The 23,570-nt window shown below is 35.6% G+C and overlaps 1 protein-coding gene across 3 annotated transcripts in view; it reads right to left on the bottom strand.

Moving 5' to 3' along the window:
* Positions 1–23,570, bottom strand: part of CABCOCO1 (ciliary associated calcium binding coiled-coil 1) — a 442,260-nt gene that overhangs the window by 344,531 nt on the left and 74,159 nt on the right. For all 3 annotated transcript variants that reach the window (XM_074339483.1, XM_074339487.1, XM_074339484.1), the window contains exon 2: positions 6,233–6,327. The gene's annotated coding sequence lies outside the window, so the exon portion shown is untranslated. The remainder of the gene's footprint in view (positions 1–6,232; positions 6,328–23,570) is intronic.

Below are 23,570 nucleotides of genomic sequence, written 5' to 3'. Positions count from 1 at the left end.
ACAGAGGTTTCAGTATATTTAAACATATTATAGTGCTACAATAACCAGAATACGATTCTGTCAGGAAGAAAAATGGAATAGCGTATGGTCAAGCAATAGACTAAAATACCTAAGGATTTTGACATATGATAAATCATGGGTGGGGATGGGCTGGGGGTGACAGAATATTATAAGTTGTTTAAGGTTTTTAAAATATCAAATTGGACCCCTGCCTCAATCTTTATGTCCAAAACATTTTCAGATGGATCAAAGAATTAAATATTAAAAATAAAAATCAGAAAACGTGGCTTTTATAATTGAAATGGTCAGAGTGTTTTCTAAGTAAAATACAAAACTGGAAACCACAGACAATTCATAAATTTCAAGTTGTAAAATTAAAATTTCAACATCATTACAACACCATAAATGAATCCAAAAGTTGAACAAAGTGGGTAAATAGTTTTGCAACAACTATAACAAAGCATTAGTTTTCTTAATGAGCAAACAGCTCTTACAAATTAGAAAAATGAAAAAGTAACACCCATTGGAATAATCAGCAAAAGCTAATAGGATTCACTGCAGAAGGAACAGTTAAGGAAATGCAAATTAAACCCCAATGCAATATCATTTTTCAAATGCAAACTAAACTACCAGATACCATTTTTGAATTATCAGACTGGCAAAGATTCAAAAAAGTTTTAGAATGCTGTGTTAGAGGGGGTCAGGGAAGCAGACATTCTTACTCATTGCTGGTGAGGAAGTAAATTATTACAACTTCTTTGGAAGACAATTTGGCAATATTAGTCAGAATTAAAAACTGATTAATCATCTGACACAGCTACTCAACTTCTAAGGATGTGTCCTACAGATAAATGTATGCAAAACTGTGTGTCTGAGGCTACTCACAGCAGTGTGGTGTCCACCAATAGCAGTTTCTATAGTAGCACCAATAGAGTCATTATTAATTTATGGAACATCTATATTGCATATTACTATGTAGCTTTAAAAAAATAAAGTAGATCCATAAATGCTAATTATGAGCAATCACTTTGTTTGTTACGTAAAATAAGGGAGCAAACCATGAGGTAGTATGTCATTCTTTTTATAAATGGTATCCATAATTTTATAGATGGCTAATAAACGTGTGAAATGATCCCAAGTTTCCAATGATCATGGACACTCCCACTTTTTCTTTCTTTTTTTTCCCTACTTTTATGTTTTTCATAGTTTGAAAGTTTTAAGTATGCATTCCTTTTATAATATTAAAAATGATGATTAATAAAGAGAAACCTCATGAATTTACAGGGGCTACTGCCATGTATGGATGTTCTGATACCATTTTGCAAATAAAGCAGAAACACATCAGTCACTTTCACCAAAGAAAAAGATTTTGCCATTATAGCTAAAGATGATCTTTAGATGCTTTAGATAAATCATAGGTTTAAACTCAAAGGTAAGTACTGCTTGCCTTATGAAGTGTCAAACCTAGGGAAATGAAATAATGAATAGATCTATAAGACCACGGATAAATCAAACTGATCAAAACAAGTCACTGCATATTGACGAGTACCATGGAGATACTTTGCAACTGACCAGTCTGACACTTTCACCCACTCTGACATTTTTGGAGCCATCAAAACAAACAAGAAAATAATTTCACATGAATTACATATTCAAGCTGATTTCCCCAGAAAATGTAGACAACTGAAGGAACCCTGACAGAGAAATCTTCAAAAAGAATCTGTGAACGTTTCCAAGTTCATATTCATAGCCCATATAACTTGTGTACATACGCTTTTTAGATTTTTGTCAAATATTTACTAAATATGCAGTTGCTTGTGGTAAATGATCAAATGGATTGTATGCAATTCTTATTAAATTATTGAAGAAATAAAACATTCCTAAACTAAGTATAAGTCAGATACCATATAGTCTTTAAATCTAATCTAAGAATTTCGAGCACGGAAAATTGGATCTACAAGACAAAATATGTCTTCTCTGTGGATGCTGTTGTGCAGCTTTTGCCAAGTGCATAACTGGAGAATTCAAATGGTTGTGGTTCTGGGATCTTGGGGTTTGTTTCTACCTTCTGGCAAAAATGTTCCTCCCTATTATTCAAGGGTTCCCATATGACCTGAGTGACAGCTAACAGCTGGGTCAAAGCTATAATTATTTCATCAGCTCTCTTAGTTTCAACTAACTCCCATAACTAGTGGTTTTTAATAGTATCTAACTTCAACCTCTTTCCTGAAATCCAGGCCTGAATTTGTGCCGCCCCTCCCCCCCCCGCCCCACCAATATTCTGCAAACATCACACACTGAATATATACAGAATACATATTTTACCACACCCAACTCCCAATATACTCCCTTCCGTGTGTTCTATATAATGGTTAGCAGCATCACCAGCCACTCAGGTTCCCATGCTGAACCTGACCCTTGGTTGTTCTTTCTTATCCCTCCTACCTGAGTAATCCCCCAATTCTTTCAGTTGTATTGCTTATAATTCCTTCCAATCTTTAACCTACCCTCTCTATTTCAACTGCCACTACCCTAATTTAGTGTCTCATCATTTCTTGCCCCAGTGACTGCAGTCATTTCCCAATTGGTCATCCAACCTCCTGGTTTAATCCCCCATAATAATATTTCAAACTGCATTGAGAGTTGTTCTAAAATGTACAATCGATCATGTGTGTCTTTTATTTAAAACAGTTTGATGATGTCCCCTTGCCAAGAGTAACAAGCATGAAGTCCCAAGGAAATTATTTAAGACTCTTGACAAGCTGGCCCTAACCCGACTTTTCAATTTTGTTTCTCGTCACTGCACACACACACACACACACACACACCTCTGTCACTACAGCATACTACTCACACACCCCTAACCTTGTATTATTCTTTCCATTGCTATGTGTTGCTGTACGTAGCTATTTCTTTTCTCAGTGATGTCCTCCATGGCCACCACTCGATGACTGATTCCTTGTCTATTCACCCCTCACCTCTGCAGTGGCCCATTTCCGCATCACAGTTGATGGCTAAGGTACGGAGGAAGAAGAATCCCATCAGCTGAGATTGCTCTGCACCCTAAGGGAAGCCCAGGAGAGTGAACATAGACTCCTCTGAGACCAGAGACTTCCTCCCGTCCTGGGTCCCTGATTTCTAGAGTGTCCTTCATAGAAGCAGTGCTGATGAGGACACCAGGCAAGGCAATGTGGATGTAGAGCTATGGGATTGGTCACTTGCCGTGGTCTTGGATGAGGATTTGCAGGATAAACTCAGGTAAGTGGTCCCCAGAAGTTTTCGCCTCTTCTTCTCAGGTCTGGCTGAACTATGCACTTTCTTCTGTATGTACTAAACTAATAGCAACGTTGACCAAAGTGTCCACTTGTATACATTTTTTTGGATATATATATGATATATATATATGCTTTATTCATTTAGTATCATTTCTTGATCTTTTCCTAATGTTAACTCCTCTTTCAGAACATAATGCCTACCTACGCCTGTGTGTGAATGTAGGAAAAAGACCTAATCACCAATTGCCACAGGCTTTCCGAGCTGTCATCCTGTTGACATTCTGTCTTTGGTGCTGTGAATGCCTTTTCTTTGTGGCCTCCTCCACTCCTATGGTGATAAGTGTCTTCTGTATCTGTGGGTCTGTTAAGTTCAGTCTCTCTCTAAATGTACAAGTTCTATCTTGTCCATTTGGGCTAATCTCTCCTTTTATAATTTAACTCCCATCAGTGACACTTTAAGTCTATACTGCCAGCTTTCCCCCGAGCTTATCTTCCACATTTGCATGTAGATACTCTTCTGGCATTTCCAGCTCAACATACCCACCATTGGATTCAATCAATATTCTCTTCCAAATCAATTCCTTTTCTTGAACCCTCAATTTCTGTTAACAGAGCCACCATCATTCCAGCCATTTTGGCTCAAAAATTTTGACTGATGCTTCTAATTGAAAGATCCTAGTTCTTATTTTGCATAATGAATACAGTTCTGTTGCTTTTCTCTGATTATATGTCTTATGTGTTCAACATAAGGTTTCAAATATACAGAACAATAAAGGAAGAGGATAAAAAAGTCACATGAAATGCCACCATATTACAATGTTCATCATTAATACTTTGGAGGCCATTCCTTTATGAATGTTTTATTTCAAATAATTTCTCTAAATGATAGATTGAAGATAGATTAAACAACCTTTATATAAATGGGGTCATATACTAATTAGATCTTTAAAGATAGCATCAAAAGAGGTGTAAAAATCATGGCTTAATTTAAATTTGTATGATGAACAACTTCAGCTCCCACGCTTGTCAGTATTACCGCTATGAAGACATATATAACCGCATGTGGAGAAATGAAAAATATCTATGTTTTAGGCCTTTTGTGAATTTGAAGCCTAGACCAAATGGTGCTGTGGTAAACTCTGGAATTGGGACCTTGTTTTATTCATCTTTTGATGCCCCCTAGAGATTCTCTTGGTACACATGGAGTGATTTGCACTATGAATGATCAATGGTGTCGATAAATATTTTTTAATGCCTACTATATGCAAGTCACTGCTAACTATGTGAGGGATACACAAATGAAGAAGACACTGATTGCCCTTGCTTTTGAGAAAATTTATATCCATGGTCTTTCAAAAAAATGTTTCTATAACCTCCATAAACATTGCTCCTTACCACCTATCTTCATACCAGTGAAGGGCTTTTTGGCTCTCTCCGGGTTTTGGGTAGAACCTGAAGTCCCCAGCCTGGCTCCCAACATACACTTTGAAATATGAGAGGGGATGCAAAGAAGAAATGAGATCTGAGAGAGCTGAGTTAAAAGAAATGAGAGTTGTTTATCTTTGGAAGACAAGTTTTATAGGTTGATGGCTCCTGATCACTATAGGATGGCCATCGTAGGATCCCTCAAACATCGCAAGAGCGCATCTTGGACCTATAATGATTTGGGGTTATAATCTCCTATTCTTTTCAAAGGTTGCAGCTATTCTGGAGAGGCTTGTGTCTGAACTCAGACATATTTCTATGCTTAACATAGTGGGACATTAGCCAGGTAGCATCATAGAAGATTTAAAACCAGTGCATGGACCTTCAGAATAATCAAAGGTATATTCCTAGTAGATGTCCAGGATAGAAGAAGCTCATTTGTCACACAAGGGGAAACAGTGAGCTTTACTTTTACAGATTCACTGGGCTGAAGGGAAGAATACTTGGGGTCAGCACATTCTAGCAATCTCAATTATAGCCAAACAGTCTTAGAAGGGAGACATACTTGGTCTACATTTGAACATTACAATCTCTTCCATTAACTCTTTGCAAGCACTTTTCAAAAAGTTGAAAATTATACTTAAGCAATACATGACATAAAAGCCTTAGAGAAAATGCTAGTTTGGGGAACATGTCAGTCATTTATTTCTAAGAGCAGATGTCCACCACTTCTCTCTTTGGGGAAGCGGCCCATTAAGCTGTATGTTGCTGAGTCAGATGTGACAAAAAAGTTCATTCAGACTAGTGTTTTTTTTGGGCTTGACAGTCAGCTGCATGAGTGACAATGGTTGGTATTTCTGGATCTGCCATTGCTTCTACTTTAGAGACTGTTGAGTCAGACCTGACTCAACTCACAGACATCTCTGGTTCTGCCACACGTACATGCCTCTCCCCAGCCTGAGCTCTGGTGAGCTCTTAGCATCCTGGTTATTTGTGTTTTAAAATTGCACACCTACATGCACAGATCCAGAATCAGCACTGAGCAAAATAAGCTTACCCTTGAATCTTTGTGTTCTCGGTTCTTCCATAGAAGACTAAACATCCAAGCACTGATCCATTTATTCTACCATACATGGCATGTCTGGGAGTGACAGCCACATCCATCAAAGCTCCAGTCCCTCGAAAGGGATAATGTTCAGGAAATATTTGAGCAGCTATCAGAGGATTCATCCTTGCCTCGTGGCTTTTCTAAAACTTAATAAAAATCCTCTTTTCAATCAGAATCTTCTGAAGAATACAGACCTCATTTCTCCAACTTCTTGTTGAAGACAGAGCAAACAGCAAGTATTAATTTCTAGTTTTTAGCTTCAAGCGCCTCAAAACTACTCTTTCACATAATGTCGTGCTTTTGACTTCCTTTCAAATATTGCCCACACAAGGATTTTACTCAAGATACATTCTGCACTTTATTTGTACTTTGAGTCACATACCTTTGGAGTGTTTGAGCTTGAAGGGATGTTAGATCTCCTTACCTCTTTGGAAGTCAAGAAATACAAGCTGGGAGAAGAGAAGAGTCAGGTTGTCCTAGCTGTACTCTAGTGAACGGCAAATTCAAGACCAAAATGACCTGTCAAAAAAAGAAATACAATAAAACAAAAAATTAAACATACTTGGTTTCTGTTAATAACAAGCAATAGCTATAATACTCTTAAAATAATTCCACTCGCTCAATATTAGTTTATGCTCAACATTAGTTTATACAACACTCTCACATCTGTTGTTTCAATTGTCACAACCACTCTGAAGGCAAGTTTTTTTGTTTTGTTTTGTTTTGTTTTGTTGTTTTTTCGTTTTATTTAAATCAATGAGGAAATGAGCATCCAGAGTGGCCAAAAAGACTTGTGAAGGTCAGGTCTTCAGGGTGGAGCAGGGGCAAAAGTCCAAAGGTTAAGTTCCCTAGGCAGGAATTCATTATGAAATGATTCTGTTTCATCAGTGAGCAGCAATGAGCACAAACCAACCCCAAAAATTAAATAGATTTGTCTTTCCCATTGGTCAGAAATTTTCCAAACTTAGCTTTGACCGGCACAATTGTCCTGCTGCCCCTGGAAGTGGGCCCAAAGCTACTGTCATGACAGCAACATCTGTCAGCATAATCAGAATGCGATTAAAATATCACTTTATTTCTTTGGGCCTGAACTGCTTTGCTTCCAACAGCTTCCATCTTTAAGAATATTAGAATAATTTAACTGCCTCTTCCCTAAGAGAGATTTGTATTGTGCACATGTGCTCAAAGAAAACTGTTGCTGTTGTTTCTGTGGTATTGGATTTAATTATATCAGAGTGTTTTGTTTCTCTTCTTTTTCTATATTTAATGGAGCTGGGAAGAAAAAAAAGAAAAACCTCATTTTTCCTCCTTCCCACACTGAAATCCTTACCACATTTTCTAAGACAATTAAGATAATAGAAGACAGACACAGCGACAGGGAATACGTGGGGTCTTTAACAGAAGACATTCTAAGTTCCCCTGACACAGACTTCTCCCTTCCTTTCCTTTCCCTTCCCTTTCTAGGGCTTCCTCTTTCACAGAAGCACTTTAGGTCACTGGGGACAAGAGTCTGCAGCAGGTAAACGTGAAACTAAGACAGTAAGTCTTCCTTTCTCTGATTTCTTTATCTGCATAAATTAAAACCTATTCTAAACTGGCTTCTTTCTTTGGCATGAAAATAAGTTCTTCAGGGGCTCATTAATGCCCAGTCCCCACATCCTATCTTCTGCTTCCTTAACTTTTTGTCCCTCAACTTCCCATGGATAGCTTCTGTCAGACAGATGTAATATATATTTTTTTTTCTGTAAAACCTGAATTGGTAACCTTGGAAAGTCTGAATCACATCCAAAAGGAATTCATTACTGAGTGGGGGTGACTTTGACTTTCATGAAAATGAAAATGAAAATGAATGCTCCGAAACCATCAGCTTTGGAAAATAATTCATTACACATTTTTTTCTTTTTCTTTTCTTTTCTTTTTTTTTTTTTTTTTTTGGTGGTGGGGTGTATAAAGTGCCTTTCATAAAAGCACCTCCTGTATGAGTATCCTGCATGACCTCTCTCTCATGAAAGAAAATGTTAGGACAGTCAGCTATTTGGAAACATTGTACATGCAAGCTTTTAGGCTGACTTTCAGTGAGAACAAGATGAATCATGAATACTTAAATTTTTTTCCCCATGGCTCTGCTTAAATCCTAGCTTAATTGTTTCAGAGTATGCACCTGGGAGACGCTGTATGCAATGTGAGTTTGAGAGTTGAGGCTTCCAAGAATTGTCCGGATTACTGGCCAGTGGGAACATAGTTCTCTGGAATTTTCATCTCAGTCCTGTTCTCTCATTATTTGGGCATGTATTTTCATTTCTCTCTCTCAAGGCAAAAGGACATTTACCATTATCCACTGTATTTTGAATAGTAACAAAAGTTTTAAGATGTTTCCTTAACTTAAAAAAATTACAGAGAAGGACAGAATTTAAGACTGATGCATCTAACACCCAGATCAAAAAACTTTAATATTTTTTCCCATTGCTTGAGATTCTTTTTTATATTAAACACATACATAAAACAGAGATTAAGTGAAAATCCTCTTGGGACTCCTACTCAATTGTATTCTTTCTCTTTTCCTAGAGGCATATACTTTCAGAAATTTGGGGTATATGCTCCCAGCCCCCATTTTTATATCTTTACTACCTATCTTTAAACATTATGTAAAACAACATTAGAGACAGACAATTCTAATTGTTCTTCTAATCATTGTCATTCCCTTCCTGCATTCCATCAGAACACCGGTCTTATCCAGGAAGCAGTGGCCCAGGAAGTGTATCCATAAACCCCTCCCAGACTCTGTTGCAGCTAAATTGTGAAGGGGTGGGTAGGAAGGATGTGACCTAGTTTTGGTCAAGTTTAAAAGGTGGGGCTTCTAGGAAAACCATTGTTTTCTTGGTAAGAGGGGGTATACTCAGATTCATATTCATCTTTGACCCTCCCTTTTTTTGGATCTGAAGCATGGATGCAATGTGTGACACCAAAACTATCGTTTTGTAATCAGGAGAGTGAAAGAAGAATATAGAATCAGCCATGAGTCTTGAGAAACGGACCCTGGATGCAGATTTGAGCCTGTCTGAAAATAATTTTTCGAGTCCTCTAGCAAAAGAGGACTAATTAAACATATTTACACGTTATATCCTGTTCCCCTTCTGGACCATCAGACCTGATTAACTGCATGAGCATTCATTCCCGTGCTTTGTGGGACCTGACAGATGACATCTTGGAGCCACCTTCATCTGGGTCACCTTCAGCTGAACTCTTATAGGACAAAATATGAACCCCTATTTGGTTAAGCTACTGTTGCTGAATTTCTTTTAAGGCATCCAAACACAATCCTAAGTGGTAATGCATGATTTTGTTTTTCAGATTTTTATAGAAATGGTGTTATCCAAGCAGGTTATTCTACAATTTGCTTATTTCACTCAATATCATGTTTGATCTTTATCCACTTTGACACACATCTAATTCATTAACTTTTAAATTTATTTTTTCCACCCATTTCGGTTTTATGATTTTAATTTTATTTTTCAATTACAGTTGACATACATTATTATATTAGTTTCAGGTGTACAACAGTGATTAGGTACTTATGTACCTTAGAAAGGGATCATCCTGGTAAGTCTAGTACCCATCTGACACCACACATAATTATTACAATATTATTGACGATATTCCCAATACTGTACTTTACATCCCTGTGACTATCTATTTCTTTTTAATGGGTATTTAGATTGTATCTTATGTTTCACCATTACCAAATGTATTGTTCTGCAAGCCCTGCAGACTCACATGCACTCGTTGGTCTAGGATATATGCTATATGTGGACTCCGATGGATCTTTTTGAAATTCAGAATTTGAGCCTAAGTGGCTTTTTGAAAACAGAATCGTTTCTGAATTTAGAGGCAGGTGGATAATGGTAGTCTCTGGGACTCTTTAAAATATACAGTGTCACATTTCCTTTAGTTTCCACAAAAGTGGAAACTAAAATTTGACAAAAAACAAAATCCAGAAACATCAGTAGTTGAATAAGAAGCATGTTGATTTTCACCAGTTCTATGACAGTTCCTTTTGTTATTCACCTTTTGGCAATGAAACTCAGGAACTCAGGGTTTGTCCACCATGGCACTACTGACATTGGAGGCTAGATCAGTCCTTGCTGTGGGGCCTGTCCTGTGCATTGTAGGATGTTTAGCAGCCAGCCTCTCTGGCCTTAGTCACTAGCCTCTACCCACTCCTCCCCAGCTGTGAAACCAAAAGTGACTTCAGATATTGCCCAAAGTCCCCTGGGGTGGGGTGGCAAAGTCACTCCTGATTGAGACCACTGCTCTACATTAGCTGATCTTGTAGTATTTCAGACCAATATAAATAGAGAATCTAATGAAGGCAATGGCAGACCATGGGATTTTTTTAAATGGTCATTTTAAGTCCATTTAAGAAGGCTACTATATATAGTATGTGGTTTGAGTAAATCTGTATTTCCAACCTCTGAGTTAGAAATTAATTTAGGATATTTATAAAAGCTTTGAGGATAAAAATATTAGAAATAATAGTAATTACATTGATTCTCTGCTGGAAATTTTCCTAAATATGATTTATATGCTTACTTGTTTAATCTTCATGACCTACTTGTGATATAGTACTATTTTATTCCCATTTTACAGATGAGAAAACTGAGATACAAGAAAGTTAAGACTCACTCTTCATATAGATTCTCTTTAATTCTCACAAGCCTTCAAGGTTTATGCACTTACCATCATTTTATAGATTAATACATTGAAACTGATATTAAGAAACCTAGCAAGAATGCCATAGTATTAAACTTTCAGGTGATATTCGGTGTGGATTAATATGGTTATACCTACAAACATGATACAAACTAGAACTGATATCTACTACGAAAGCTATTTAGAGACATGGAGTGTTAGAGATATGGATCCCTCAAGAGGAATTAGTGATGTTCTTTTAAATAGAAAAATTAGATTTTATAATTTGTTATGTAAGATTATATTTAAGTCTGAGTTAAAACATTTTCAACGTTCTTTCTCTTTCTATTTCTCCTTTAACCCCCATATTCTTTCCAGTAAGGATTTAGGTAAAGCAGCTAAGCAGATATATAAAGCTAACTAAACATAATAAAATGTAGTATAGGAACAGAAAGTGGGTTTAGAAATCACGATGAGAAAACACTTACTATAAAGACCTATACACTGCCATGGGAAGGTTATAAATGAGAATTTTGCTTTCGCATAGCCAGTATGAAAAGAGAAACTCAGTCAATCATACAGTTACCAGGGCCCGTAGAATAAAAAAATACAAACCCATTATTCATAACAAGTACTATCATTCTTGGTACTAAGATCAGACAAGAATTTCTCTTATTGCACCTGACAAAGTTACATTGTATATAGTATTGATCCGCACCCTCAATAGCTTCAAACAATAAACCTAGTGATGGGTCTCACAAGACTGGCTGGGCTATAAGTCTAATTCAGGGAAAGCGTGATTATCCACTGTGAGTTGTCCTTTAATGTTGTCATTTTATTCTCTCAAAATATCAAATTATACAAGAATTTCATACCTTGTTTTTGATTCTTTGGGATCTCCATTAATCTGCATTTCACCCTCTTTTTATAAGCTTTTAGACAAATTTACTTATTTTTCAATATACTTTCTTTTTTTAGGGTTTTGGAAATTCCTGATTGTGCTTGTTCTGAAACTCCTACATCGAGCCATCGTCACTGTGCTTTGTGCTACTAACTTAATAGCGATTTACGTAACTTTATTTCCCAGCCTGCTCAGTTGCTTATATTCTGTAAGGCTTGGAGCATTTATAAATTAATAATTTTTTTTAAAGCCTACAATAATAGTTGCAAAACCAGCAAAACCCACAGTGGGCAGATTTCACTTTCTGTTCCAAATTGCTAGTATAGGTCTATCAGCAACCAGGAAAATGGTGAGGATTATAATGGTTTTTCTTGCATTACATCTTTCAAAGAAGATTCAGCAGGGGAGGTCGAGGGCAAAACAGAAAAACTTCTAGTTCCTGTTGCAATTCAGAAAGTACTGGTATTTATTATTATTAATAATAATACTATTATTATCAGTACAAATAGAGAAAGTAGGGATGCATAAATAAAGTCTGCCCCAGGGGCAGCCGGAAGCTATATTCCAGCAAGTTACTGTGCTTCAGTATTATGAGAATTTTTATCCATCATCAATAAAAAATGAGCAGAGCAGTTATTATGGCAGTTTCCACAGTCAAGACTGTTTCTGCTATTACATCTCTTAGTAAAAGGGTGATGCACTCCCATTATACGATGTCGACTCATCCACCTTTCCGACATTAAAGTATAATGTACAATCTTTACATGGATTCTTCCTTAGTGAAGTCACATTTTCCCATGAACTTGGGGCAAGGAAACAATGGGGCTAAATTAACTGTGGGCAAAAAGAAAAGTAAATTACATTTTTTTATAAACCAATAGCAGCACTGAGCTGCCTCCATTTCTTTTTTCTTTTTTTCTTTTTTTTTTTTTTTGGAAAGGAATGAAGTTGAAATAAATTTGATAAAATCAATATTTTACAGAACAGGCCTATGTTCACCAGTGGTGGAATTATGCCAGACCAATGCCGGTGATGCTCCAGTGGGCACACTCTCTGCATCACAAAAGAAGCAAATACTTCTCTCTCCCCAAGCTCTCCAGTACCATGAACATGAATAAGCAGGTTCAGCAAACTGGCTACAGCAGCCATCTTCTCAGAAGCATGATAACTGGGGTTGGGTTTTCAGAATATCAAAGGCCCAATTTTATACACTGATTTTTTTCTTTCTCTAAGCCCTTTTTATTTTGAACTTAAAAAAAATAAAATAAAAAGCCTAATTACTCTTGCTTATGGTCATCAAAGGGATATAGAAGCTTCATGGGTAACTCCCTATAGAGTATGTGCAGAGACATTCAAGAAGCCCAAGATTGGAATGGAAGACCCCAGTTCAAGCCCAACCTCTGCCCCTCCTTGGATGTGTTACTTTGGGAAAATGTCCTTCTTACTCTTCAACAGATAGTTTTAAGGGCATTAGACTGGCTCAAAATGATTCCCACTTCTCTGGGAAGCTATGCATACTCTTTACTCATAGCTAATTGGACCTTACCCATCAGATTTTCTCCCCCAGCAAGGTTGATAAAAGGTAAGCTGTAGAAAGCTTCATTCTGCCGTGTGGACAAAGGAACAGAAAAGACTAATCTGCAGGGAGAAAATACTGTGGTAGAAAGAAGAGAAGAGCAAATACAGGAAAGGGAGGCCGAGTCTTAATGCATTCCTAAGCCGTCCGAGGGAAGGAGCAAGAGTCATCTTCCGCATCCCACAGCTTCCACTGAGATCCTACCTGAGATTTGGCTGCACACCTACACTCTGGTTCATGAGACACCCTATGTGATGATGCTGGAGTTCTTTCTATTGTTTTTCTAGATTTTGTGCATCTTTGTCACCTGCAACCACAAGAGTTTGAAGACACTGAAGTCTTGGTTTTTCTTGTTCTACCAGGGAACCAAGAATTCCTGACCCACTCTCATCATGGGTTCATTGGAGTGGAAAGTGAGTTGATGGACAGTCAGATTCTTTATTGTCAATCATTGACAAGCGCATTCATTGAGTCAACAAATATTTGCAGGGCTTCCATTATGTGTCTGACACAGCTCTAGATGTGGTAGGAAACTGAGAAAAAGAAGGAGGAGGAAGAAGAGGAGGAGGAGGAGGAGGAGGAGGAGGAGGAGGAGAAAGAGAAAAAGAAGGAGAAAAACATGTTCTGGGCGAGGGAGCTAGAAATTAAAAATTTTAAAAGCAAGTAAATATATTGCATGACAGATACTAAAAGGCAGTAAAAATATAATGTAAAAGTAATAGGGAGTGATGGAGGTGAGGGGATTATTTTAGGTAGATTGTTTAGAGAAAGCCTCAATAATGAAATAACATCTGAGATATGAAGGAAATTAGGGAGAGAGATAAGGGGACATCTGGAGAACAATGTTCCAGCAGAGGGAAAGGAAATGCAAAATCCCTGAGGAAGGAGTGGATGTGTTATGCTTGAGGAACAGAAAGAAGACCAGAATGACACGGTAGAAAATGAAATCCTGTGGTGGTTCCTGTGCTATGGTAAAGACTTTTAATTTTACTCTGGATGAGGGGGGAAGCTATTGGAGGCTTTTGAATAGAGACATGACATGATTTGACTTCCATTTTAAAAGGAGTATTAGGATGCTGTGTTAAGTATAGACAGTAGTGGGGAAAGATGAATCAAGGAAACCTGTTCCGCAGCCAGGTATTTTGGTGGCTTGGGTAAGAACAGTAGCTACACAGGAATAAGCAAGTGCTAGGTTCTCGTTTAATTTGAAGGCAGAAGGCAGGTTTCCGGATGGTTTAGAGGTGGATTTGAGACAAGATGGTGGTAAAGAAAGAGTAAAGATTTTGGCCAAATAGAAAAATGGAGCTGTTGTTGATGAGATGGGGGGAAGGTTACAGGATCAGAAGTTATTTAAGTGGGGAAAATAAAGAATTTCATTTTGGATATGCTAAATTTCAAACAACTATTAGACATCCAGGTAGAAAAGTCAAGTTAAGACTTTGGATATGTGCGTATGGCGTTCGGGAGAGAGCTCTAGAGTAGAGATGTGGTTTACATTCCTGCCTCTCACCCCACAACCCACTTCCACCTCCAGAAGAGCATTCCACTTGGGCCTGCTAGAAGATTAATATCTTCAGTCAGTGGGATTAAGAATTAAAGAAATTACAGATGGCATGATATTCTAAGATCAAAGTGTTTGAAGAAAAGCAAGAGAATTTTTTTTTTAAAGCCTCAGTCGACTTTTTTTGGCTTTCTGTAATTAACTTGATTCAACATATCTTTTATTTTTGAACAAAACACTATCAGCAGCAAAACAGCTTATATCTATAAACATATTTATTGGAAACATTTGGGGCTTCTGAGTCAGGGAACAAATACAGAAATCGTATTTGATAATAATTAACAAATTATTCTTTGACGCATGAATTCTTGGATGAGCATCACAGTCATGGAACGCTTATGGATCACTGATTTTGTGCGGCTGAGTACAACCTAAAAGGCTAAGACTAATAAAACTCGGTGCCTGCCTTCAAGGGGCTGAGAGCGGAGACTGAAATCCGGCATATTCCCAAGGTTTATTCACAGCAAACTGTAAACTTACAAAAATCTGTCTTTCGTCCTTTGCCAACACCATATTCAGAATTTAAGTTATCTTATAGCATATCCACTTTGCAAACCAATCTGTAAGCCAGAGAGATTGTGTAGCAGGGCACACCCTGAAAATATACGAAAATAAAAAAAACCTGTATTTGAAATGTGGAATACAGCTAAGAATCATGAAGGCAATGCAGTTTTATGTAAAGAGCACCAAAATAGAGCCAGTTTCTCAATCCTACCTAGCATGTCACTTATTAACTATGTCATATACGATCAATTCATTTATATGGAACAGTTAAATGCTTCATTGATGCAAGAGAGCAATTATCCCGCACCACCGTCTTTAGAAATGTCTATTTCTAATCAATCCTTCAGTTTTCCTTGCTTTCCCTAGCTTAGTTTTTTAATCCTTACTTTAGTGGAGTTTACCTACCCAACTCCAAAATACTTTCATGTTATCACACATGACCCTATCACACACGGTGCTCATGAGCCCAGTAAGCATTAATTGGGCACCTACTGCGCTACACAATGGTGACACAAACTAAAACACGCAGCTCTTTTTTTTTCAAGGAGAGGGGAGAAAGCAGATAAACATAATACATTACAGAAACTGCAAAGGTGGATGAAAATTCTTTGCATGAGAATTCTGAGAGCCAGAAAAAGGCACTTATCAACTTAAGAGGGTTGGTGAAGTCTTGCTCAGGGAATCTTAGAGGACAAGTGGGAGTTCAAGAGGCTAAGAGACAGGAAGGCCATGGACAGGAAGAAAGACCAGTCCTGTTAGATGCAGCAATAATAACCAACAATGAGTTAGATGTGTGAGATTAAGTGCTGTTACAATACAAATTGGAAGACGGGGTCACGAGAGTTGCAAAGGGAAGAGTTAAGTAACAGTCAGATCATGGGGGAGGAGGGGATCTGATGTCTAAACTGAATTCTGCTCTTGCTAGAGAACCATTCTCCCCTAAGTCAACTCAGATCCTCCTTCTCTTTGGGGGAGGGGGGACTGAGCAGAGCATGTTAAAGAACAAAGAACTAAATAAATGACTTCATAAAACTGGAGAGGTTTCTTCTTTTATGTTTTTCTGATGCCTGGGGAGAAATGATACAAAAGGCAGGAAAATAAATATTATGAAAATTAATTACTTAGGATATTGCTTGTTGTATGTACACGTCATGAGAAATAGTGATACATGCTACAAGCATCTTTTAAATGATTGTGACAGGTTACAATCAAAAAGCATAAATATAAAGTCAATGACCTCTGGGGTCCTTCATAACAGTATAGAACTCTGTAATTATGACCTTGCTTTTTGTTTTGTGTCTGTGGACTGGCCAGAGGGGAAGTATTTCTAAAGAAGGAACTAAAAACTCAGTCTTAGCTTGTGTTTCAACATCTCTCTGTTCTTAGAGATCATATCATACAAAAACTGAGGATAGTTACCAACGGTTTCTCAGAAATTATTTTAAATTTCAAGAAACTACATTATAGGAATTCATGAGATTACCCAGACAGAAGCTTATAAGAAAGATGCAAATAAGGTAAAAATATTACCTTAAGTAATACAACAAAGTAAGCTTACTGTAGGTACATGAGGATAGATATATATGTTAATATTTAAACCATACCTCATTGGTGATTTTTATGATGTGTGTCTGATTCTGTGACTAAAAATATATTCACTAATACACATAATTTTGATCTGGTACATTTTCATTTTAAAAATCATTCCCCAAAATCCTATAATTTACTGAGATTGCTGACCAGTGCTATTTGAAAACTCTTTGTAGTCCAGGTTACTTATCATCATGTTGGATAAAAATAGGCAAATGACATCTGCTCCCTTTTAAGAAATAGAGTTCCTGGCTTCATCTAACCTAATTAAATGGTTAGAGTAGCCATCCATAAAAACAGAAGCTAGCGCTTCAGAGCCCATTAGCATTGCCCCATGAAGCTGTTCTCCTTAGCTCACTGATTTCTCTCAGCCAAGCCTAAAGATCCTGACCCTGAATATATGGTAGGTCCCACTCAAGTTTCCTTTTACCTTGAATTCTGTAAGTGGTCAGAATAGGTTGCTAAGATGGTTCAATGAGCTGAAGTCCTAGGCAGATTTTTTACTGTTGTTGTGTTGGTTTTTTTTAGCTCATACCTTGATCCAGTTATTCCCATCTAAATTCAGATGACAGTCAGTTGTAGTTTCTATCTCTACATTCTCCTCTAAGAAAGTACATACTAACTTAAAAAAAACAATTGAACTCTAAATTTTAAATGTTTGTTTCATAGAGCACTAGTTCTCAAAAAATGTTCCTTGAAAAAGAAAAGAGGGAAGGCTTCAAGGGACCTGCGTGCTGCATGAATGACTCACCGAGGAAGACTCCCAACCATCCACACATTAAAGATGCTGAGACTTCCAGCAATAAACAAACCCGTTTCCCTTCATTTAACCAGAGTTATCAAGCTTATCTGATCAAGGAAGGAAGATTTACCTTTTTCTTATCAAATATGTTAATTAGGAGTATATTATAATTTTTGCTCTCATAACCAATTTCCAAACACAAGCAAAATGAACAGAACTTATATTTTTACCGCATGCATAGTTCCAAAATCATAGCAATAGGAGGAAAAATTGAATATTAGGTCTTGCAAATGTCATAATGAGGCTTATCAAGGTAAATGTTTGTAGAGATGAGACATAGAATAGAAAAGCAAAGTGATAAGCAAGATGGAATCCATGAGTCTAGACTCAGGTTGTTAAAGCTACTAATCGGAAATTAAAAGAGTTCCAGATGATATTAGGACCAAAACTAGAGTCATTACCTGGAAACAGGAGCCAGGGTAAAGCTCTCCTGCTTATGAAAAAACAAAGCTGGGGAAATTAAAGCAAAAACAGAAACAAAAATCAAATACTGCTGACTTGCTATCTGGAACCACGGCATCATACAAATGAGGGAAGGCAATGATACAATCTCAAATGAAAAAATAGTTCCTGTTTACCATAGCAAGAATCTAGAAAACAAAACATATGTAAATGAAATAGGCCCAAGGAGAGAAGAAACACATTGAACCACAGACTTTGGAAATAAAAACTATAGTCACCGAAATTAAAGAAAAAAATAACACCCATTAGGTAAAACAATTCTAAGGATGGTATCCAAACAATTCTAAACACTGTAGAAAAACAGAGAGTTAATGAATTAGATAATTATACTGAGGAATTCACAGAACAAAATCAATTTCTAAAGGACAAGGAAAAGCAGCTAAGAAACATTTGATTTGAGTCTCCAGAATAAGGGAATAGGAGAAATGGTAAAGAAACAATATTTGAACAGATATAAATGTGAGTTTTCCAAAAGTGAAGAAAGACAAAACTATTCATAACAAATTATTGAATTTTGAAAAGTGTGCAAAAGAAACATAAAGCTGGAACTATAACTTTGAAGATATTAAAAACAATCCTAAAAGCTAGAGGCAAAACATCTACAGAAAAATCGCCCTCAAACTGTCAGGAGATTTCTCTTTAGCAATAAGAAACCCCAGAAGACAATGGAGTCATATATTTAAGATGCTGAAGACAATAATTGTGACCTCAAAATTTATACCCAGTTGAACTATAAGAGTGAAAGCAAAACAAAGACATTTTCAAGTATACAAACACTAAAATTATTAACTATTAGAGATGCTCAACTTAAAAAAAATTAAAGATTGTCATCAAGCAGAGAAGTGAACTCAAAAATTGATAAACTATGTCACTAAGTTTAATTATTTATTGACTGCAAAACAACTTTTATATATTTTTAGAAATGTAAAATATAACTGAAAATAATGAGATGGTAGATTGCAACAATTAATGCATAGCTGTAGCATGATAGGCTCTGTGTTATGTAAGAGAGAGGGGAAGAAGTGTTGCATAGCTGCAGAATTTGTTAGAAAATAAAATTAACCACATATGTTTTTAAAATTCCAGAGTACTTTGTAAGATAATAACACAAGTAGAGGCTCTAAGCCTGTAGGGAAAAGTGAAATAGAATATTAAGATTTTTACTAATTCAAAAGAAAACAGAAGAAAAAAGAAGCAACGGAAGAGGATGTAAACATAAAAGACAAAATAAAATGATAGAAATAAAATAGATCAATAAATACAACAAATGTAATAGAGCTAACAAATCTAAAAATTAACAAAAGACTGATTTACATTAAGTTTAGAAAACAAAATCCATCTAAGACATAACATAATTACCCTGACAAATTAAAAATATGAGAATGGGTATCTCATAAATTATAAATTTTATATACGTTTTTATACCATATTGTGTCATTCTACCATTATGTTTACTTAGCCTTATTTTTTGGCACTTATGAATCTTGATATATGTAGTTCATTCATTTAAACTTCTGTGCTTACTATTTGTAGACTATTGTTTGACATTAATAATAACTGAAATAATTACAATTTATCCATTGTCTTTTGAAAGCTTTTTAGGTTACTTCCAATTTTATTACTCTTATAAACAATGCTACAATTCACGTGTATATATCATTTTGTGCATTTTTACAAGATTGCTTTCTAGATAAGATGCCTAAAGGAGGAATTGCAGCAACATTAGTATTTTTCTTCATATGTGTTGGATATTAGCCAATTGCTAAACAAAATGTTCAGAGTTGCAGCCATTTACACTCCCACCAATGTTGGAAATTCTAAATTTTGCAAGCTTTGTTTTTGTCAATATTTGATACTGTCAGACTTCTTAAATTTTACCAACCCTATGTATGTAAGATTCTTCTTCATTTTTGTTTTGGTATTAATGGTGTATTTTCCCCTGAATATTTGTGAGATTTAATGTCTATTAATATGTTTATAAGTTTTCTCTTATGTGAGTTGCTTGCTCATGTTATTTTTCCATTTTTCTATTAGATTCTTTTAAAGTTGAACTATTCTTGACTTACTGGACTAGATATTATTTGATTGTGACATGTATATGAAATCATTAAATTTTTTTCTAGCATTTTACTTAGAAACTTTATATCTGTGTTCATAATTTTCCCTTTCTTTTTCTCTCCTTGTCCAGTTTTGATTTCAAAGTTACTACTTATCTAAAATGAGTTGGGGACTGACTTTTACTTTTTTTCTATTCTGTTAAATATTTTGTATTTGTTGTTGTTTTTTTGAAAGTTGGAAAATACTCACCTTGAGAGTAGTTGGTTCTGGAGTTTATTGTGTTTTGTTGGAAGAAAGAGAAAAATGGGGGACAACTATTTTGATTATAAATTAATTTGAAAACTATTAGTTTATTACACTTTGTGTTTTTTTAATGTGTATATTTTTCTAGAAATATTCAATTTAATCCAAGTTTTCTTTTTTTTTATTTTACTTTTCTTTATAGTATGCCTTATGATTTAAAAAATTGACACCATAACTGGTTTTCCCTTTAGTTCACAATATTAAAAAAAATTGTTTTTCTTGATCACTCTTGTTGAAAGTGTGACTATTTTATTAGTTCATTATAGAACTGCATTTAGTTTTGTTGATTTTCTGTTTTTTGACTCATTTTGCATCAATTTTCCTTTTGAAAAATTACATCAAGATTACATCAATGTTATTTTTGAAATTTTCTTCTCCCTAATTGTCTGTTCTTTGTTATTTTCTTAGCTTCTCGAATTGAAAGCTAAACTCATTTATTTCCAAATATTTTTGTTCTTTTAATAAAGGTTTTTAAGTCTATAAATTTATTCTAATTACAATCTTAAATGCTATGCATTTTTATTATTTAATACTCATATTTTTCAACTCTTTTTAAAGTTCTATTTGAAATTTAGAAGTGCCTTCCTTAATTTCCAACTTTGTAAATTTATTAATTTATGATTGAATTATTAATTTAATGTTAGTCAGATAATGTAGAATATATGAGCTCAATTTTAATTAATGTTTCCTATTTACTTGAAATGAAATTATACTTTCTATTTTTTTGGTGTAAAGTTCTTCCTTTCTCTCTCTCTTCCCTCTGCCCCCCGCCCCCGCCATCTCTATATTTATAAGTGTTTCATTCAAAACATCTGTAGCTTAACTACTTTATTTTTGGCTGCTTGGCCTATGGAGTTTCTTAGAGACTTGAGTTAAATATCCCATCATAATTGTTAGTTTGCGAAATTTAATTTGAAGTTTTGTCAGTTTTTGCTTTACGCAGGTAAAGAATACTGCTTTAATTGTACACAAACTCACAATTCTCATATATTCCTTATGAAGTAAAATTGGTTCCCATTCAGTTATTCTTGCCTTAAGTTCTTTTTTATCCAATCAAAGTTAACACCACTAAAATAGGGAAAAAAATACTATGTACCTCCTGATGTAATGCACTGGGAAAGAGAAACAGATAGAACAACTGCACATAAATATATGTATTTATGTGTATATACATGTTTGTGTGTGTGTATCTGGAAAATACTAACAATTGGTAAATCTGAGTGAAGAGTAAATGGGAATTATTTATTCTAATTTAGTATAAATGATAAAGATTCTGGAATAAAACATAAGAGAATATCCTCATGACTTTGAGGTGGGGAAATACTTCTTAAATAGAACGGAGAAAGCCATATCCATAAAGGAAATATTGTAAATTATAAATATCAAAATTTAGAACTTCTGTTAATCAAATAGAAAACTAGATGAGTGAAAAGGCAAGGTGGGGAATATATTTGTAACACACATAATTTGACAAAGGGCTCATGTACATAATATATAAAGAATTCCTACAAATCAATAAGACAAAAAACAGATAACCCAATTGAAAGGCAAGACACTTGAAAGACACTTCACCCTCATGGGCCCATAAACATTTAATAAAAGTACTTAACCCCATTAGTCATCAGGGAAATGCAAATAAAAATCACAATAAAACTTTATAGTCATCAAAATGACTAAAATTGAAAGACTGATAATAGCAAGTATTGGCAAAGATGCAGAGCAGTGGCAGCTCTCATATACCGCTAGTAGGAGTGTAACTGCTAAAATCAGTTGGGAGACTGTTTTTATCCACTAATTTCACAATTTCCTTCTTTGATATGTATCCAACAACAATCTATGGAGAAGAATAGCAGCATTGTTAATATTTGGATCAGGTACAATGCAAATGGAATCAGCTGTAGTATGATTAAATCAGTTCCAGTATATTGATACAATGGCACACTATACAGTAATGATAAGGAACAATGACAGCCACATGCAACACGTGATATATGTCACAAACTCCATTTTGATCATAAGAAAGCAAACATAAGGAGACATACAGTTTGACTCCAAACATATCAAGTTCAAAAACAGGCAAAACTTACCTATGGTGATAGAAGACAGAATTTTGTTTACTTTACAAGAAGGGTAGGGGATAGTGGTTAAGAGGTACACGTTTGGGTGCGGGTACTCCTTAGGAGCTAATAATGTTCCATTTTCTAAACTGGATAGTGTTTGCATGAGCCTCTTCACTTTGTGAAAGTTGATTGTGCTCCACACTTAACATTTACACACTTCTTCAGCATGTATTTAAAATTTAACAAATAAGTACTCTTTTTTTAGTTTAAAATACTAACTGGTTACCTCTGGAGAAAGAGGGTGCTGATTGAGATTTGGGTGGAGGAGAGTTAAACTTTATAATGTCCTCTTGCATTTTAAAATACTATAATGCAAATATTGCAAAATATTAAGATGTAATTAAGTGGAGTTTGTTACACAGGTGTTATATTACTACTAATCTGTGTTTGCACAAAAACACAAACCAATCAGTGAGGTTATCCTAAATAGTATGTTCGTAGATACCAGAGACACTTCCAGGATCATGCCATCATGACCTCCAAGTGCTCTCAGAGTCTCGAGTTGCAGCATGTGAAGGTAGGTGGTGGTGAAAACTGTCTTCATTACATTCAGAGTGTACTTCATCAAGGCCTGGGAGAAACTTCTGCCTGGCCTTAGTGCTGGGACTATCTGGGCTTCCCTTTCCCTAAGGGAAATAACAGACATTTTGAATGATCATATTTGGTTCTATTCTTAGTTTTGTATTATTAATTAGAAACCTCAGAGTCACATCTGGCATCCTTTCCCTGTACTATGTGTTTTGAGTCTGAATCTAAATCTTAGCTTAATTGTACTTATGTTAATTACTTATTGTAACATTAATTATCGCTTGCCCCTATCTACTTTTTAAGTTTATTTAACCTTGAGTCTCCTTCTTAAAGACTTCCTGGAATACTAGTTAAAATTATTACGTACATGATGAATTTGACCTAGTGATTTTTGTTTAGAATGTCTTTTCAATCATTTATCTTATGTGTTTACATACAAGAAGAGATTTTCATAACAGAAGAACTGGCTGAAGAACAAGTGGCAATAAGTACCTTTTCCAGCCACAAATGACTCTATTCTGTTCTTTGGAGGGACATGTGAAATCTTGGTGACTCGTAGGAGGATAAGCAGCTTTATGAACTTCCACAGAACCGGCAAACCCTTCTTCACGGAGAAAATTTACACATGTAGGTACAGTTGATTTGGAAGGCAAAACAATTTTTCTGAC

The sequence above is a fragment of the Rhinolophus sinicus genome, linkage group LG07 (assembly GCF_036562045.2).
Source record: "Rhinolophus sinicus isolate RSC01 linkage group LG07, ASM3656204v1, whole genome shotgun sequence".
NCBI lineage: Eukaryota > Metazoa > Chordata > Mammalia > Chiroptera > Rhinolophidae > Rhinolophus > Rhinolophus sinicus.
Note: the sequence above shows the minus strand (reverse complement) of the source record. Positions and strands in the feature narration are given on the sequence as shown.